We start from the raw sequence: 20,769 nt of genomic DNA on the forward strand, positions 1-20,769 counted from the left end.
CACTTTGTGACAAGCATTTTGACCGTGTACCAAAGCTGGCTTGCAAGCATTGCGCAATACTACGTGCTGGCGGCGGGGCTTGATGCGAATTTATATTTTTGTGGGAATAGACAAACGAAAATAGACAAATAAATATCACGTATCATAAACAATGATATAAATTGAATAAAATTATTATAAAATAGGTACTTAGTTATTGTTTTTGTGTTCAATTTGTAGAAATCCATCTAATTTAAAAATTCTGGAAGTATTTTAGTATTTTTTAATAATTATGACAGCGGTTTTCAAGGTCATTAATAATCAAACTGTAGAATAAATAATTTTCTGAATTTTCAATGGAGAAAACATATTTTTTGTATGAATACCGCACAAGAGTATCAACTGCTCCCATCTGGAGCCAGTGAGACTATGGCATTCTAAAATATTGATAAACTATTGACATATTAAAATATTGATACTCATTATTAAAACACATGAATAGAATAGAGCGACAAGACCAGACTGGTTTGTTTCCCCGTCAGCAGCGAGTATTTTATTTATAAAGAAGATTGATTCCAGTCAAATACCTTTTTATTTTCTACTTCATAGAACAAAACTGTCGTTTTCAATCAACGCTGAGGCATAGAAGTACATATACATAGATGCATAAATAAACCAATAAAATTTTGACCACCACGAAATCAGAGGAAGGCGTGGCCATGCTTGAAGGAGAGGCTTGATGCGGGCTTGCAAGCCGCTAAGCATAGACAATAATAGACAACAATAGACAACAATAGACAACAATAGACAAAAAAACTACGTGCTTGCGATCAAGCCGCTTGACCGTGTCCCAGTCCCTTATACATTAAAATTATGTCAAGTAAACATTGAAAAGAGTGAAAGAGTGAAGGTAGCAAAATTAAATGTAATTATTCCGAAAACAGACGTAGTACACCATTACAATATTAAGTTAATTTTGCCATGAGGTGTGTGGCGTGGATATTATTTTTGTTCTTGGTCGATATCAAACTGACAGATATGTACACATTCAACGATAGATATCTCAAACTGTTCACTGATTCCTTGTTTAGTAATTATTTTAAAGTTTTATTGAAAAATGAATAAATAAAGTTTTTAGCAAGTATACAACATGGTTTCATGTCAGTTATAAACATATCCTATAATATGGATTTATTTAGAAATATTCCTGCTTGAATTGACTTACAAATATAATTACTGTTTTGAACGTCTCCCAAAATGAAATACTGTTTTTTAAAGCATATGAAAGATACTTTCTGATTTTAATAGCAATTATAAATGTTGAAATTTTGAACGCAAACGTAGCTAAAGTTTTTGAAATTGATGCCGATGGTTTTTTTTAACACTCGACTTGGTTCTTTTTTTTACCTAATTTCACGTTAAGATTATTTTCAAAAGCTATCTCAAATTCTGATATTTATGAAAATCCAAGTGTGAAACAAAAATATATAAATTCTTAGCTGGTTGAATGAAGACTTCTGTTTATAGGTGGTTTTATTTAAAAATAAAACTTATATTGTTGAAGTTGTGTAGTTTTTGCCACGTTAGGTTTTAGGTTCAGATTAATTCCGGGTTTATACATCAATAACGGCTTTAAGTCATTTGTCAAGAAGATTTTCAAAATGTTATACATATTCTGCCATGTAGCTGCATTAAATTGAATTTGATAAGGCATGAAAACTATACTGAATCAAATTATGAACACCTTAATACGAAATTCATATTCGTTTGTGTTTTTATTTATTTATTATATTGTCAATAATTTGTTTGGATATTTTATGTTTCCAAAACTTAATAAAACTCTTCTGATGCATAAGTAAACCGTTTTGAGTTACCTTTCTTTGGCAAACATAGCACACCCGCGGAACGAATATCAACTGTTTGAGATTTTGGCAAAAGTGTGGACAGAACGTTCTTCTGAACAACCAATAACATTAACTTAAAATGTTGCCATATTAGTCACAGAGTGCGACTATTGGGACGCTAACAATGTAAATGCGGCTTTAGGTTGTACGTACGCCGAAATCAAGCAACAAAGAGCTACAAGCAATATAGTAGGGAAGCAAGTACTGCCGGCGCCGCTCGGTATTGTGAAATAGTTTCGCCGGATAATCTGGCAACACATGTAGTACTAAAGTTTCCCAACGCCATCATGGTTCCGGAGGGTTGTTATTTCAACGCGAATTAATATAATTATTTGTTTGTGTAGTTAAGTTCAATTATTAAAACAGTTTTATGTGATAAAAAGTGACAATAATGTGTGTTAGAAAAGTTATTTTGGATTACTAGAGGTATTCGACTCGCACGGTAAGTTTTAAACCTTTGGCTTTGTAAGGTTATTATTTTGACGTACCTTCTGAGACATCTATGTATACCACCTATACAAGGGGAATGATCCATGCCGTGTTATTCATTTCTTTGTGTCTTCCACTAAATATTTACTTCTTAATTATGAATGAATAAAGTTTGTTTGGCTCTTTAACAATTTGAAACTGGGTGATTAATACCTGAAAGTTTTCTCTGGCAAGTTCTTTTTATACAGCAAATTAAACTTGTCGCTCGGAATTCTTGAATGTTTGCATTACTAGGTACTCAAAAGTATTCATTTTATTTCGCATTAGTCACTTCTGTCTCTAAAGCCGGCTTGATTTTAAATTATTAATTCAATTCATCTAAATTAATCCTCGTTTTCATCTTTCAAAGTATTACAAATATGTTCGTAAATAACATTTTATATTCTATTGTTTTCAAATGTACCTATTAGAAAAGCGCCTTCAATTAAAATATATTTTTTTGTTAATTATTATTGAAATGACATAATAATACGTGAACAGTTTGTATTCTGAATAATAACATATTTTATGATAATTTAAACAAAAATCTTATTCAACCGTTAATAATTAAAAGTGGAATAACAATTTTACTTATTATTAGTTTACTTTGAGCATTTGATTTTTGCAACATAAGACTCCATTCACAAATAGAATTGAAATTCCTCATTATTTAATAATAGTAGTTGGTAATTATTTACCTAACCGCCGCACTTTTACCCGCATATTATGGAAATTACACTTCGTTTCAATAATTACTAACTACAAGAAACAAATATTAACATGAAAAAAATATGTTCTTAGTTTGGGTTAATTAAGTAATTTATGCGTTTTTTGATGGGAACGAAACTTTCGCAAACGTCAAGTTCATCCAAAAAAATCCAAAATGGCTGCAAAGGAATCGTTTTATAAGAGAAATTTTGAAGACTGCATAAAAATGGAATTTTAATAAAGCTTGTAACATCTCTTCCGAACTTAATAATTGTTCTTGTAGTATAGTAATTAAGTTGAAACGAAGTACAATTTCCATAATCTTTGCCAATTAAAAATGCTACAATTAGGTAAATATTTTCCCAAAATATTTTTTTCTGGGTTTGTTGTTGTTGGTGATCGTTGTTCAGATTGATGTTCCGAATATAGCTTGCATTTTTTAATATATGCTCGATTGAACTTTTTTGAGAAATTTAGGGAAATTCTAGTGGAATATCTCATAGTAAAAATGTTAAGTTTGATGTTCCGAATATAGCTTGCATTTTTTAATATATGCTCGATTGAACTTTTTTGAGAAATTTAGGGAAATTCTAGTGGAATATCTCATAGTAAAAATGTTAAGTTTGATGTTCCGAATATAGCTTGCATTTTTTAATATATGCTCGATTGAACTTTTTTGAGAAATTTAGGGAAATTCTAGTGGAATATCTCATAGTAAAAATGTTAAGTTTGATGTTCCGAATATAGCTTGCATTTTTTAATATATGCTCGATTGAACTTTTTTGAGAAATTTAGGGAAATTCTAGTGGAATATCTCATAGTAAAAATGTTAAGTGACTTTGATCGTAAAGTGGTTAAAAATATCATTGTTTATGCGTCACCTTACTAAACAATAGACCAAGCCGAAGAGAATACAGTATAATTATAATTAGCCTTGATGCTCAAAATATTTATTATAAATTGACATTAAAAAGGCGTTTAAGCCGCATACCCAATTCTACCGATTTATAACAAGTTTCTCGTTAACTCTTTAAGTTTTTAAGTTCCAAAATGAAAAGTTATTTACGAAGAAAATATCTATACATTTGTAAAAAATTCCCTCGCTAGAAAAAATCGCAAAGTAAGCTCCGAAAATTATTAAAAACACGTTTTTTTTCTGTTATTTAATATGTTATAGGCATGAAAAAACTCACAGTGTATCTTTAAATGCAACTTAAGCATTTGTCGAGAGATTTTTGCTCTATTTCAAACGAGTCGCGTTTTATTAAATATTTTCAGCGTGTACACTTATTTTTTTTTTTAATAAATATTTACACGATGATGCAGTACATTTTCTTTTGACTATCACACTAGGTTAATGCCCGTGTTGTGGTAATTATTATCGTTTTTAAATATGTCGTATTTACATATCCATCTTTAGACGCTCACTGCGGGGCATTAATGTGAAAGCACCTACTTGTACATAGGTTTATACTTATTATAATAATGCTGTTATCCAGAGTTTATCAAGAATACAATAAGTTAAAATAATTTGAATTGTTTTAGGATCACTCCGTTTCCTTGTGCTTCTTTATTTCATAGTTTTTATATGGATTCCGTTAGTCCGCAGAACAATTGTTGATAAAACAACTACATTTTTATCAGTGCAGTGTATTTAATTAAAGAAAAGAGATACTCAATAATCATAATTCATTGTGTCGTCTCAGTGACGAGGTGAACGAACTTGACTCTTCTACTCGTATCTTCAACTCTTGAACGAATATTATCTGCGATACTTTTTTACCATCGATACAATTTACTTTGCTTTGCAAAAATATCGCGGAATACAGCATTCATATCGCAACCCGAAGTTATTAATAATTACCACTTGAGGCGAAACAGCTATCGTGCACCTTACTCTTGTCATGATGACTTGGTTGCTGTCGGAGATACTATCATAAGTCATTCTCTGACTCATTAATTATGAGAACACCGCTTCATTGTAACGACAGAGCGTTTATCTCGGGAATGCTGTTTATTTGGTATCTGCAGCCCCAGTTCTAGGAAAGATACAACTGCTTACGGCCTATACACTTCTAATTTCTTTCTTCATATAATATGCAATATGACATAGGATTCTGTCATAATTTCACGCGAGGCCGCCAAATATAGCATCTAATTCTTTCCAGGTGCAGAACTAACTTACCAAAATAATGCACGACGAAATTAAATTGCGAACTATAAATTAAGTTATGCACAATGTTTTGGTCTATTAGTATGTACCTATTTATGTAATAAAAATCTATATAATATTACAATCATTGATATTACCTATATACTTGTTACAAAATTTATACCAAAATAGATGTTTCAACAACATGCCACGGCATGATAAGTTTCTTAGAATAGGCCTGCTTTGAAAATAATACAAGGGTTTCTGGGAAAATTTCAAAGTGGGAACTGTGCTCGAACCGGTTGGTACTGCTGTGAGGACTTGCCCTTGAAAGGGAGGCTACACCGGTTCATGACTCTATTATCCACCTCACCAGTCCCACCACCTGACCACGGATCCGGACCACGTGGTCCTTTGCGACCGGACAAGTACAACACTGAAGGGATCAAGACAATACACTGGACCTTGGAAAAATACGCATTTCAAAATATTCGCATAAATAAATTAACAAAGCAGCCAACGCGGGTACTTTTTGTATGTACAGGGTTTAAATTTTCGCAAATTGACAACAAATTAACAATGCCAAACAAAACGTCTGTAACCAAGTGCGTCTTCCGACGACCCCATGCATTTTTCTGTCTTATGGGCTTTTTAACTACAGAAATCCCAATTATTAATGTATTTGCGCAGAAATACTTAAAATACTACAGTGATATGTGAAGTATTTAAGCTAATACAAGGAGGATAGTAATTTTGGGTACTACCTACTCCCCCACTTGGCTGCGGGATAGTTAATATGTGCAATGTTTAGATTCTTATGAATAAAGTTTTTGCTCCACACTCATATACATTATGCACTCTTCCAGTTACGTGCATCGTTAGTGAAAAAGGGATTATAACAGATCTTTCAGACAATTTTGAATGATGGTCCTTCACCATGACAGTAATGGAACTTAATTATTCACTATTAATCGATTAATAGTGAAATAATAAAAATATTTTTTTTACATTTCATAGTTATCCAGTAATGCTGGCCTCAATAATGTAAGCCTCGGTGGCTTACCCGTGCTGAGGCATAAATAATCAATTTTCTTGCGCACGCCGGAATTCGAACTAGAGCTTTCAGCGTTACGTAAATTTATAACTTTAACCTGTTCAACCTGTTTTAAAATTTTGTTCTCACAATAGGAAACTTTCACGTCATTAACTCTCAATTCTTACTTCTAATGATGATGATGTGTGACCAAAACTTATGAACTTCTGATTATCCGCGGTAATTTTAGAATGTCCGTCTTCGCGTCTCCGCGGTAATTCTAAAATATTCGCCCGAGGAAGACATGGTACGATTAAGTGAATCAGATACTTGAGTCGGGCCATGTCAAAAGCCAAAATAATAGAAGAGTATGTAAGAGACGATGTATGAATGTGAATGAGGCAAGGAGTGTGTGCCAAGACCGAGTTGTTTGGCGGTGTCTGCCTACCCCTGCGGTGAAACGGCGTGTTGGTTTGTTAGTTAGTTAGTTCGTCTTCTCATATATTGGAGAAAATATTGGCCCCCATAATTATCGCTCCGATATACCAATAAGCTTACAAGAAATGTAAATGTTTTATGATATCAATCTCCATTCCATTCTATATATGTCCTTTTACTTTTTATTATGTTTTATTTGCTTTTTATTTTATTTTTACTTACTTAAATCTCTGTATATAACATTGTAGTTATATTTTATGGAATGTGTGGGATTGCACTCACCTCCCCACACATGGAATAAACTTATTATTATTATTATATAACTGAACTAAGCCCACTTAGGATGTGTACTTGAGGTAAGTCAAAGCTAACTTCACGCAGCTACAAATTTTTGAAATTTTCCAGAATTTAAAAAGCATTAAAACAATATAAGAACAACCTTCCAGTTTTGTCACAATTATAACCTGATAAAATCACTACATTTTAAGCAAAAACTTAAAAATAAAGATTTAAGCAAAAACGTAGAAATATAGATTTTATCAAACAAGTAAGGCAAGTACGTATAAAATAGTATTTACATAATGTTTCTACATAATATCAAAATTTAATACTACTATTCCATGAAAGCATTGGCTTGTGGTTGGAAGAGGAGCGTACAGTACATAATTGAAGTTATTTATAAGTAATTAATTATATTATAGGTAAATGTATTCTGTGATATAGTGAGAAAGCAAAAACTAATTATGTTACAATTTTGGTAAATGTGACATATATGTGAGTGGTCTACTAGTAGTTATTTCGTATCTAAAATGTATTTAGTAATAAAACATAATATTATATATAAATTTGGAGAATAAATAGTCACTTATGGAAAATGAATAAGATGTAGGTAATTTTTTAGATCAATTCATGTGGAAACATTTTTTTAAATAAGATGAAATAAGTCCTGAATAAATAAGAAGTATTATTAAAAATATATTGATTTTATGAAAAAAATATATATCTTTGGAGAAGAAGAAAATACTAATAAAACTAAACAAAACACGAAACAGAACAAGAAATTGAAAAAAAAGATAACCCTTTCAACTGGGAATTGACTAATAAATTAGAAATAAATTAAAATCAAATTAGACCAATTTTTAAAAATCTTCTGACAGTGACGGACATATATATAGTGGAGTTATGTCTGTCAGTTCGATCATCTCCAGAAAAGTTCCCACAAAAAAACTCAACTCCTAAACACGCTACAAGGTTCACAGAAAACTTATTTATCCCAAAAGCAAACAAAACTATATTTCAAAAAGGACCACACTACATGGTCATTAAAGTATATAACAACCTTTCTAACATTTATTAACAAATGTCACTACACCTTAAATGAATACCTTACATAAATTAAATACCTCTGTTTTTTTTATACATACATTTGTTAACATGTAATTGTTGGGTTATGCAATATAATGTGTCTTTGTTGGGTTAGCTGGAAGAAATAGGATGTAACCTATAAGCTATACCCTTTGTACTTTGTATTTTTGTGCTATAAATATTTTTTTGAATTTGAATTCAACCCATGATCTCTGTCTTACCAACTACTTCAAAGTAAGATGGCGGTGAAGTGGTTTGAAATTGCAGGCAATTATCTTCCTTTGCAGTGATGGTCAAAGTTATGTTATTTTTATTGGTTTTCGCTTGTGCTTGTTACTGGATACTATTCCCCACAGTATTAAGTAATATATAATAGATATTTTCTTCAATACTTTTTGTATTTTTTTAGGAATTTATTTTCTCTTGTTTGTAGTTCCAACCTATCGAAGTAACTAGGTGACCTTTTCTTTAGCGGTATATCTATGTATTTTAAAGGTCGTTGAAATTTCAATAAACCGCATTTGTTGGTTGGTTTATAATCCTTAAAAACCGATATTATTTGAATGTTCGTGTCACACTTTTATTATATTATTAATTTAAACGTAAGCCTTACGCACGCACACCTCGGATTTATCGAATAAAATAAATCGTCTAGCAAGATTTATACTTGTTGGGACAAAAATACTATTTTGTCGACTGTAGATCGATAATGGTCTCGTCACCTATCTACTGAATTATAAACCGTATATTTTAGTAACTTAAAAAATCACAATATACAATTTGTCCAAAGAAACGTCACTATCTCAATGACAATTCTTTTTTCACATTTTCTTTAGACAGGTAGGTACCATAAAATTGAAAAAAATGCTAGTAAGAAGGTCCAGATAAACCCAACGATTTCACATTTAAAAAAAGAATCTTCACTGAACCATTAAAACTGTCACCATCTTGGAACCAACACAGAAGATAAAAAACAAATTTACAGACATACAAAATACAAAACGGTCGAGTTAAAACACAAACAGACAAATTATTAAATATCTAAATAATTAGGTATAATTTATCTAAATTATATTATATAATTTATGCCGCACAGCATTATTTTATCTGGGCGTGTGTATTCTATGATTAGGAGATATGTAATTTTTTTTCCATTATAAAGAGAAATAATAATTCTTCTCGGTTAGTTTCAAATACCATACACTTAACGCCATGGATAAAATATTTAAAATAGTCAATGTAGTAAAAAGTGAAAAAAACTCGCAACATTATTGGTCGAACTGTCGAAAGTGATCGTTCCCACTTTATATTATATTATTTATTTTGAATGTCTATTATACTGTAATAATTCAGTATATTTTCGACTTATTTGTGTATTATTACGTCAGTTTTTTTAAAATAATTTTGCATGTTAAAAATTTATGTGGAAATTCGGAAAGGGTTTATGTTACGTTGGATATTTAAATTGAAATTTACAGATTTATTTAGTATTTCATAATGGTGTTATATTTAATTTCTGGGTGTTTTTAATTTAACTATAGGTACATGAGTAAAAAAAAAACAGATATTTTTTTTTCTTTCTGCGGGAATTCAGAGACCTATTTATACTGTTTTTTTTGTATAAACGAGATAAAAGTGAAGTACTCCGAACCAGTCTGAAGCCAGTGATACTATGTCTTTCCCATTTGGGGTATGTTGTGAGGCTAAATGTAATGGGGAGGGGATGTACCTGGGTATCTGGTCACCAAACACGGCCAAAGCCATTTTAAGCAACGTTTCAATTCTGCATCGTAGTCCTACACCAGGGCGACACTCTGGATATCTTACATTCTGGAACGTGCCAAATAACAAAAATTAAAAAATAAAATTTACTTGCACACGCCGGGACTCTAACCCGCGACCTCTGGGTTGCTAGTCGAGAGCCTTACCCCTCGACCACGGAGGCCGTCATAGGTAGTGCCCCGACAAGTCAAGGATCCTAAGTCCTAGATGTGACCGCATCTTTTTCTGATTTTTGGTTTCAAATTTTCATTTTAATATTGACTTTAATAAAGAAATATCAATGTTAATTTCGAATACAAACATATGAAAGTTAATTTAATGTTGTTTCCATAATAGTATTATTTTAATAAATAAATAAAATATGTAGTGCACATTTGATACCTTGGAAACATTGTAAGAACTTCCGCGAGAAATTCAAACATCGTCGTTGGCACTTCAATTACAAATACTGAAACATATTGACTCATAAGTGTAATTAATTTACATTTATTTAGAAAATTCTATGTAAATATGAATATTTGACTGGTTTACAAAAATATTACAATGTACATTATAGTTGATAGTTCCAGCTATCACAACTAAATCAATCGCAATTATTCTGCTTCGCATGTTCACAATTCGGCACCGGGTCGGAAGTCGTGCGGCGATAATAATATTTTGGTCTAACACTCATTTATTATTAAATTGTAATGGTCCCTCCATACTGGTCCCCGGTTCCTACCCGACCTCTGTTCGCAATGTTACTTACAGAGTTGTCAGGGAAGAAAGCTTTAAGACTGTCTTCTTCCAAACAACGTCAAGACAACAAGACTTTTCGAGGCCTGCAAAAACCAAGTTTCCTCTTGAGACAGATGGAACTTATAAACTCAGATGCTCCTGACGACAACTCGGCTATTGCCATTACTTTGAATTCGCTCCCGAAGTCATGGGAAGACCCAACACGCATCCAGCACGCCTAATTTCGTAGGCAATTGAAATCCACAAAAACCCCATCAACATTAATCGAGATGACGGGGCCAAGCAAAATAGTTCTTGAAATCCGGTACTTTGATTTTGTAATTTGCACTTCTGTCGAAACTCAAATCATTGCCATTATTTTCAGCTCGCAATATCATTTCCATTATTATTTAATAATATTTTATTTAGAAATATTTTGCTGTCCATGTGTTGGACAAAAGTTGTAGGTGATTCAATTCTTTCTGTGTGAAGTTGTAGGTGATTCAATGTTTGCCTCTGTATGAAAAGGGTTGAATGGTTAGTTAATCAGTCAGGAACTATCCTAGGGGGAAATGCTGGTCTAATCAATCATACGTATATTATCGTGATAAAATAAACGAGTCTTATATTTTCGATATTTTGATCTTTTTTCACTCATTATTTATCAACGCGATTAGGCAACGCATTTCACAACACAACACCCATAAAGTTTAAATTGAGTGATTCGTCTCGGCCTTGATCTGCAATATTCATTGTCAGCGAATAACAATCTAGCAGCTAAATACACTGCCTCATTTGATTCCCGTCCCACTAAAGCGCAGCTGAATCTCCTCAATTAGCCATTATTTATCTGTAGGAATACGGCGAATGTCCGATGAGAAGTTAATTAGTACCACACGTCATGGACCAGTGCTCGCGATCAAGCTAGAATTCTAGCTAAACAATGCTCAGTGTGCCCAACCTAAAGAGTTATCTAAGAAATAGGTACGTAGCGTTGGGCTTAATCAAGATAATTTAAAAAAAAAAACATTCGAATGTAATAAAAAATATTCTATATTTTTTTTAAATAATCGAATGCTTCAGAAGGAATCGATCGAATTCAAAGTACCTACGTAGTGAAGTAACATAGACACAATGATATTAATAATCGATTTACTTTGGCGTTTTTTCTGTCGAAAATCACTTTCTAGTCTAGTATAATTAAACAAGGAAATCTTTTTTGCTTCAAATGGACTGTTCATATTCCGGATTAAATTATTTTATTTTACTTTATGGTATATTCTTTTACATAAACCATGATTAAAAAGACAATAGTAACATCGTTTGTTTATTATTATTTGTTACCCTGAAACAGGTCTTTTAGTGACATTATTAGTTGAAAACCGAAGTTCAATACTAAAACCAAATACAAGTATAATTGAAAACAAATTAAGTCTTGATAATAATAATTTATGGATGAAAATAGCGAAATCATTGTTCTTGTAGGTAAACAAATTGTCGGCGTTCGTATCCTAGTTTTTTTTTAAAACATAATTCGACTAATTATTAAAATGTTTCGGATATTTGAATTGGGCCCATCACTAGTCGGAGGTCCCGCACCTGGGTCAAACACCTTTGTCTGCCTCCGTAATCTCCAGGCAATAATAAATTGCGCGTCGTCCGTCTCGTAAATTATCCGTCATAATACACGTACGTACAATAGCGAACAATGTAATGTTTTCAATATGCCAGATTCGTGTACGCGAGCTTGAATCTGCAAGATGTTATTTATGGTGGCCCTAATCTGCTGCAGTTCGAGGTTTCCCACTGTAATGACATGCCGGTCGGTATCGCGAATAATCACTTGAATCGCTGTGTTCACATAAGACTCTCCGATAGCGAGGTATCTTGTACACGTTTCTTCATGTTTTAAAGAGCTCTGATGATATGATGATAGATGTATTGCGAATAAAAGAAAAAAATGGTTTTATTTTATAATTGTTTTCAACAAATTTAAGATAAAAAATGTTATTTTATTAGTAGATAATACTAGTTTTAGTGAGCAGGGAAAATATTATTTTGGTCGAAACCATTTTTTCAAATTTTACAATTGTGGTCGACTTTCTGAATTCGTACGACTTTTTTAACATCCGAAGAGCTTCTTCAAAGCCCATTTTCAGAGCCAAAGTAGAAAGGTTTTCAATCATTGAAGATAATATTAACAACTCTAAAACGAAAAATGTGAAACAGAAAAGATAAGGTTACATCTAGAAGGGTTTTCTCTTACCTTTATTAAGTTGATTATTTTAGCCTATATTTAGTTCTTAAAACCCTTTGGTATTGCAGAAGTCTATTTCGCTGTAAAGTCATTCAATCCATCGGTGTATATTGAATATCAATGAAACCATACATATTTCAGCATAAATATTTAATATCGATAAATTTTCCGAAACTATATCATAACTAACTGACGAGCTATTCGCTTCATCTTTTCCATAAAGGCGCATACAGACGAGAGTTAACATATTCGGCGCCGAGTCTTTTTGACGTGGGTGGTGCCGCTCGGTCATTCACATGGGCGATATGCCTTTTATGGTATAAGAGGTATGTTAGTTGTGCGTTTACATTAAGAGTACATGATTTTTTATTAAAAACAACGATTCTATACAAATTAACCGATTATTGTTTGGTTTGAAATTATGGTTGGATCCTACCGGGATGTCATTTTCCTATCTTTCTTTAGAATAGGAAAATGTTTGAAATAACTATAGAACGCCTGTCCAACATTCGTACATGGTTGACAAGAGAACAAGTCACTCCTAAAATATGGATATCTTCAAGACTCATGTTCACTTCTTCCTGTTCTCTTTGGAATTTGTCGTTTGTTGTAGATCTCCACTGGCCTCCCCGTTCTGCTCTAAAAATCTCCCAAGCAGTCAAATCACATCTTCGGTCTACCTCTAAGTCACTTTCAATGGGTCACTTACTATATTATGATTTTTGGTGTCCTGTTAGCTGGCATTCTTTCTAGACGCCCAGCACACATAGTAGGTATTTGGAATTTACTGTATCCAACTTCAGCCTTTGGAATGTTTTGTATTCTCCCAATGAAAGCGTTACCAATCATGCAGTCTACAAACTCCCTTCAGATTCTAATTCTGCTTGCGAATCACGAATTATGTGAAGGGAACAAACCTCGCCGTTTGCGGTTGATTCGTTCCTTTCCCATGATTCGTAGTTCGGCTCGCAAGTGTATGCGGTTCAAAATAATAAACTTATAATAAGATTTTCTAAGCAAAACTCCATTGTCAAAGTCTCGAGAGGGTAATATTGTTAGTGCATATAATAATATTTCCGGGAAGGTAGATAGTAAAATGTTTTCCGAAATATCATTTATTCAGTTCATGAAGTTAGTATCCAGCTTCTCCTAAGATTCAACATACCTTCTATTTTCTTTTAATATTTAAAAAATATGGAATTATTTTTACGGTAAATTGTAAATAATAACATAGATATTTCGTAGCTCCGTAGCTTACGATAGAACTGACGTTAGTTGAGTTTTCACAGAAATTTCACAAAGCCTTATCGTTTGGGAGTTAGTACTGCTTCAGCCATTCGGATGATTACAATTTCCTTTATTAAATAGTAAAAAGATATAAAAACATAATAGGTATTACTATAACTTTAAAATCTCTAAACTCTTCCCAGCGTTTTAAGGTCATATATAATATGACTTTTCACGTTACACATTAAAATTTTATTGTTTATAAATAGTAATGTTTATTTGAAATGATAACTTTATCTAGTTTCTAAAACAGTAGATATTTGATTTTACGGAAATTTAAAAAATAAGGTTTGTAGGTATAGCGCATTTGAAATACACAGAAAACATTATAAACTGAACAAAAGTGATGAATAATAAATAAATAATAATTATTTTTATTATTATGAAAGGTTAAATTGGTACTGCCCCCTGAAGAGATATGCCGATAGAAGTACATTGTGGGCGTGTCTGTGTGCTTGGAGTAAGCAAATTTTTCCCTTAGTTTCAGAGATATCAGTTTTATTTAAAATCGATATTAGTAGAAAGAAAACCATTCTTTTCTCTTCGAAGGATTTTAGTTTACTTACCTAAATGTATTTCCATTATTTTTTTTCAATCTTTAGGTATAATATAAAAAAAATATTTTTTATTTTGAATGATAAATTTCCACAAGTGGAATCACGTATCTAGTACATTAAGAAATATTCGCTTAAGCCGGCGAGGAAGGACGTAGGACATGTATATCGCAAATGGAAAATTTTATATTGACTTGATTTGCCTCCCAATAATTTCATATTTTCCCTTATGTTATTTATTCTATTGACGAATATTTCAAGACGCAGGCGTGGCTTATTCAAGAACATGATTGAATTTTATTTAATGTATGATATTTCTTTTTTTCCACAGCGTACATGAAACATATTTATGTAGGCAAAAAGTAATTTGGCTTACATAATATATTTTTTACTTGTCGTTTCGAGCAGCTTTCTTGCGGCTACTTTTCCAAACAGCATCACACTGTCATCTTAGTAGCACGCGAATGTGATTACTGCAACCGGTTCAAAACGTTGACTACATAACTTTGCAACCCAAAAACCATCGACAAAAGTCGTAACTATTGAATCTTATACTATTAGGTTTTTGTTGAATCATGTTTATCTGCCAGCGTGTGGTGGGTACTCTCATTGTCGCACTGCTTTTTTTAGATATTGATAGACACTCTCAGTATATCTTTCTGCTTAAAGACCATGTTTGGTGATCAGGTCTAAATAGTCAGGTACTTCCCAACATTCCACTTCCTAATCTCGTTGCTCTCCCCATTCTTTCAGCCTCACAACATACCTACCCCGATTGGTAATGCAATAGTCCCCTAGGCTTCAGCCGTTTTGTAAGTAAACTCTTGTGCGGTATTCACGTAAATCTAGTCACATCAAACGTTGGCAAATGAACTTGTTTAATTGTAATTTTTCAAGTAAACCTCAAAGACTAACAGCTCGCGATGAATATGACATTGTGAGCCTATAATAGTTGTATTTACGCGATGGCTACCGTTCCATTTGCGAAGTTTTCATGTGACAAACAAATATACAATAGATTTTATTTTCCAGTTTCAGTGCAGATAAAACGGCGTTTATTTTGTTTCGTACAAAAAATATGTCTTTGGTTCAATGTATGTAGTTAAAGTAATCAATTTTCTACGTAATTAATCGCATGCTTTACTTTACAATACAAAAATATTTCAGTTTAATGTTATTTACAAATTAGATAGTATTAAATTGAAATGTGTGAAGGGAAAGAATTAATAAAGTAAGTAGATACAAAAGAAGTTGAATAGGAGCTCATTTTTAGACAGCTTGTTAAAAATAGTCAAAATGCAGGAGAGTAGATACAATTAGCAATAAATAAAGAATAAAAAGTTCTATTTCTTGAAGTCTACAATTTCCGTGTGATATTTTCTCATTAGCCATTCAGTGATGTTTTTGTCGAAGGAATACATCATTTAACATGAAGTCTTTGAGCAAAGGTTGTCGTATATTTCAGTACCAAAAGTCTCCCGAGGTCTTCAGTTGTTTGAATGATGGGTGTGATGTTAGTGTGTAAGAATAAATAATATTATTTCTCCATTAATCGCAAATTCGCTTTGTGGCGTCATTACAATATTTAACCAAAATAATGTTTCGAAACCAATGGTTTCTTCCTCGGGATAAACTTATGGTGAACATTAAAAGTAGAAACCATTGGTTTCGATTCATGTCGATTTTTTTGAAATGTACGCAAAGTTATTTATTTTCATTGGATGTACCTATCTAATTTGTTGCTTGGGATTTGTTGTTATTTATAATCATCTTCCATGTTAGCGATGAGTCACCACCCGCCAGGTTCCACTATAGGTAAATTCGGAATTTCTCTCGCGAAAGAAATGTCCCGGCGATTGCATCAAGTAGGCGCAGGCGGGTAGAATACCATCGCAGTTCTCCGTTTCGGCCAAAACCGGTCTCAGGTATCTGCGAATTGCGAATTCGCGGAGACTGCGCCACCCACCGAACAGGTGAACGGTAGAATTGTGTTGTAGGAGTGTCCTTATGCCAGAAGTAAGTACTATTTTTTTAGTTTTTTTTAAAGCAAAACGTTCTTTCTCGTTATATACAGGGTGTATCGGCACTAACCCGACAAACTTTAACCAGCTATTCCTTAGCACATTTGGAGTAAAAAATGTTATTGACACTTTGCTGTCCGGTAGCATTTTTTTTCAATAAAAAAAAAATTAAAATTTCCACACTACATCACTGTCATTGCCATTGCTTTTCGTGTTCAACAGCTGTTATAAGCAAGTATATCGAAAAGCGTCTTCGCTCTTTCGCGCACACTAAATAATAATAGTTAAAAATGAGACGAATGGTGCCGTTCCATTTCGTTGTGATTGTAAAAGCGCGCCAATATAGGTAAACACGTACATTATTCAACGGAATTGGAATAAAATATTGCCAGATGGGTTTTCAAACTTCGACAAAGGATAAAACAGTGGTGAATATATGAATAGTAAATTTTTTATTAAAAAAAACGTTGCCGGACAGCAAAGTGCACATAAGATTTTTTACTCCAAATATGCTAAGGAATAGCTGGTTAAAGTTTGTCGGGTACGTGCCGATACACCCTGTATATACATAATGTATATAAATAATATCTCATTTTATATCCTAGCGATTCTCTTAGTACTGATATATCTGAGTCACTGAGGAGATTAACAGATATAAGTATGAAGTGAGCGTGTCTGTGTGGACGAAGTAAGCTCGATCTGTTTTTTGTCCTCCACAAATCCTGGTTGGCAATCGCCTCCATTCCTTAGCCCTCTTCCACTCCGACCCCTTTACATGATCTGTCGTTTCCACTGGACACCCACTTTCAATTATCAAACGGATTATATTTTTCATTGATAAATCCGTGGAAGATAAAAATCCTGGTGATAGTTACAATAACATCGATACACAATAAATATCCATACTACATTGATGAAATGAAACGTTCGTGGAGGGACGAGTACACTCTTTCAGAGCGCTTCTCCGCCATCACATGGGAAGCTTATGGCGCAGACTACGCCAGTTAAGTAACAAAATCATCACTGCCATGGTTGCCTGGATGAGTCCCCTCTGATGGCCCTCTGGAGAAGGGAGATATCGATAATCGACAAATCCCCCATAAATGGCTGCTTACACTCATTTTTGTGTTTATATTATATCTTTTTTCACTTAAATTCCCCCTTTTTGCCTGTCGGTATCACCTATGTATTATTATAGCATTGCACTACCCCTGCATACATACCCTTGAATAAATTGTTATTATTATTATTGATGAAAGCGGAACATTATCCATGACTGAACGAGCGGTCTGAAAGGAAGGTTTAACGGATGAATTCTAGGGAGTGGGCGGAATAGCGACCCCAACGGAACAAACAATTGGCTGATATTAGTTTATAACTTTTCACTTGGTTCACCTCTTGTTTTAATCCTTTTACTCTTATTTTTTTTAATTATGTTTAAAAACGACAAGGGACCCAATGAAAGGATTCATGTTTAAAGACATATTAATTTTCCTACCGGCATGTTTATCGTAATAATAAGTGAATTTAAAGTTATTTCAATCTTATGAGATCTCTTGAGTCTCATCCACACCCTGAGATATTTATAAAATAAAATTAAGAATCTTAAATCTAGAATCAAAATGATAAATCTTTAAAACTGTTTGTGCTTCTTGATTTTCCAATAAATTGTAATTTTTTACATGTTCTTTTCTTTTTATAACCTCTAAATATCATATCACTAAATATAACATAGATCAATGATACCTAAGTGTTACACAAGGGGTCGGAAGGTCTTATAAGAATTTGATTTTTTATTGTACGTTATTATTTTATAACCTAAAAACGTTATTACGTACAATAAATTATAATAATTTATATACGAAAAGTAAATATGTATTGAAACTATGTACGTAGTTAAATTTTTTAAATTTTATAAACCACCATTTGCTACTCACTTTATTGTCACATATTTATTTGTAGATCCAGGTATTTTCTCTTCGGTGGTTGTGAAATCAATAAAATCTTCTTTTAAATACATTGCTTATTTTTCTCAAGCATTTTCATCTGCCTGCGTAAGTTTCCATTCTAATTTGTGTATCTGTTGTCTATTCAGTGGCGCCATATAAAGTCGCACCGTGCGATGCCACCGTGCTCATTTAGCCCATCCTCGCCGGCCCAACTTACATGGTGATTTATCCGCTCTAATACTAAAAACGAACTTAAAATGAATTCCTCAATCGTGCATTGTTGATAATATAAGCAATTACACGATGTTTCCGAACAGCTGTGCTGAAAACTGCCCGATCAGATCGAAACAAATTAATGGTTATTTTTTTTATGTTGCCGTTTGTAACGATCGATCTGTGTAAAAAGTCTTAAATAATGGTATGCAAAGATGTATAATAAATCATGTAGAATTCCTCTGGGAAAGTTTTTATGTGTTTTTATGCTTGCTTTGTGAGATGAAATTTAATATAAACCACTTTAGCAATATGAGAATATGCACTTAATATTTTTTTATTATCCGCACTCTTCAAGTTTTTTTAATTGCGTTGAATACCACGTAAACGTTACACTTAATAATTGAACTATCAATGTTCAATTAACAAGCGCAGTTAATAGCCTTTTTTTAGATCTCCAATTAGGGTATGGTACGAAGGTGGCGGGGAAAGGAAGGAGATGGGAGGTACTCTGTTTTCAATAATTCAGGGCGGTCTATAATTCCATTAATTTTCGTTTTAATAATTTTAATTCTTTCATCAAGTGGTTGTAATTCATACATTCTATTGGTAGATCGTGTTTAAAGGTAATATATCTTCGAAATCTATGCTGGAGTTTTTCAATGGAAACGTAGTGGATTTTAAAGTGAAGGGACCAGATATAAGAATTATATTCGTCTTGACTTCGAACTAAAGAAAAATATAAGATTTTTTATGTTGATAAGTTTTTAGTCTCTGTCATTACGGATAATGAAGTCAACAATTTTTAATCCTTTAATTGTTACTGCATTGATATGAAAAAAATAATTAAATTTATAATCAAAAATTATGCTCAGATCATTAATTTCATTGACAGAAGTGAGAGAAACATTGTTAATTTAATATTGAAAGTTCAAAGGTTTATATATTCTAAAAAATCATATTATGTGGCATTTACTAATGTTTAGATAAAGTTTGTACCAATCTTGTAATTTGTTTTAGTTGATTTAAATGTGAATCTATAGTTTTTATTAGTTTAAAGAGCTTTAGATCATCGGTGAAAAGCATCAGTTTAATAGTATTATCAAATACAGTAACGGTATCATTAATAAACAGTAAAAAAAGTATTGGACCTAAATGCGACCCTTGAGGTATACCACTCGTGGCCATGAATTTGTATGGCAGGTTAGAATTATTTATTATAGAATCAGTTAAGTAGCTCTTTCTTCATATCAATATTTTACCCTCTATTCCGATTTTACTAAGTTTATTGGGAATAATTGTATGGTTTACTTTGTCAAATACTTTTACGAAGTCGGCATACTTTTTTTTAACTAATTTCACCTTACTTATCCTTAGGTTAACGTATTTTAATAAATAATCGCAATAGGTAGAAAACTCGGCTAACTTATCCGATATATAGCCACTATTTACGGGTTCGAGTACAGAATGGCACAATCTAAATAAATAAATCAAAAAATATACGTTATCCCATGGATAAGCTACCAAGAGGATGGTGATGTACCCCCACAATGTAATCAATCTTCCAGAATTTAATAAACCTTCCGAAGGCATATTCAAATGTCACTAAGCAGCTCCGCCAACAATAAAACAAAATAAGTCACGAATAATTTGTAATATTCCTGCAAGATTCCTGACACAGAAGCTCTTTTTGTATGTGCCATAAAACTGTACCATGATGAATATGCCCGTCATATGGTAAAACCATTAGTAAATAAAATTAAATAATGTTGTGACAGTGTTTTAATAAAAAAAAGGCACATCAAAATTGAATTCCGCAAATTAAAAATAAATAAAAAAACCTAATCCCAATCTTTCCTTGTCCCAATATAATGCATTATACCCCAAAAAAGACACCGACTCTAGTATTGACTTCCGACTTCAAAGCGAATTACATCGCCCG

General features: G+C 32.6%; 1 protein-coding gene across 1 annotated transcript in view; it reads left to right on the forward strand.

Annotated features, from left to right (window-relative positions):
* Positions 1-2,175: 2,175 nt before the first annotated feature.
* trio (trio Rho guanine nucleotide exchange factor) overlaps positions 2,176-20,769 on the forward strand; it is a 684,295-nt gene continuing 665,701 nt past the window's right edge. The window contains exon 1 of the mRNA XM_089645879.1: positions 2,176-2,325. The gene's annotated coding sequence lies outside the window, so the exon portion shown is untranslated. The remainder of the gene's footprint in view (positions 2,326-20,769) is intronic.

The sequence above is a fragment of the Hesperophylax consimilis genome, chromosome 23, assembly GCF_061612785.1.
Source record: "Hesperophylax consimilis isolate HC1 chromosome 23, BYU_Hcon_1.0, whole genome shotgun sequence".
Taxonomy (NCBI): domain Eukaryota; kingdom Metazoa; phylum Arthropoda; class Insecta; order Trichoptera; family Limnephilidae; genus Hesperophylax; species Hesperophylax consimilis.